Source organism: Argiope bruennichi, chromosome 6 (genome assembly GCF_947563725.1).
Source record: "Argiope bruennichi chromosome 6, qqArgBrue1.1, whole genome shotgun sequence".
In the NCBI taxonomy this organism is placed as follows: Eukaryota; Metazoa; Arthropoda; class Arachnida; order Araneae; family Araneidae; genus Argiope; species Argiope bruennichi.
Genome location: NC_079156.1, coordinates 50,644,932 through 50,645,503, shown reverse-complemented (window position 1 = coordinate 50,645,503; position 572 = coordinate 50,644,932).

Genomic DNA, 572 nt, shown 5'->3' with positions numbered 1-572 from the left:
ATGAAATTCTGACTGCAACGAAAATTCAGCTCAGTATTGGCTCATGAAATTGGGAATAATAATTCTGGAGGGGGGAGGAGGGTAGTTGCAATGAAAACATTCTCACATTCATTTTCCTATTTGCCAGCATTAATTAAGAGAAATTTATCATCTGGACATGAGTTTTAAATGTGAAAACAGAAATGTTGATCTAAAAGTGTGTCCTAAAAAAAATTAACTGAACTAGATGCCTTTAGCGACCAGCTGTTCAATGATAATATTAATGGTATTAATTTAGTAATGTCATCTAACTATGCTTAATTACATCTTATAAAAAATGAACTATTTTAAATTATATTTATATAATAAACTTGAAGCTTTTTAACTGGTTAGTTAAAGTGAAGTTGGGGGTTTACCAAAGATTCATTTTGTAATATTTCTCAAAAATGGGGCAGGCAGCTCTTAATCTATCATTCTTATAAACTACATTGTAATACTAATAGAATTATTGTATTATTAGCGTAAAGCTATAATTCTTAATAAATTCAATCACAACCCCCCCCCCCCCCATTCTCTAAAAAAAACGATTTGAA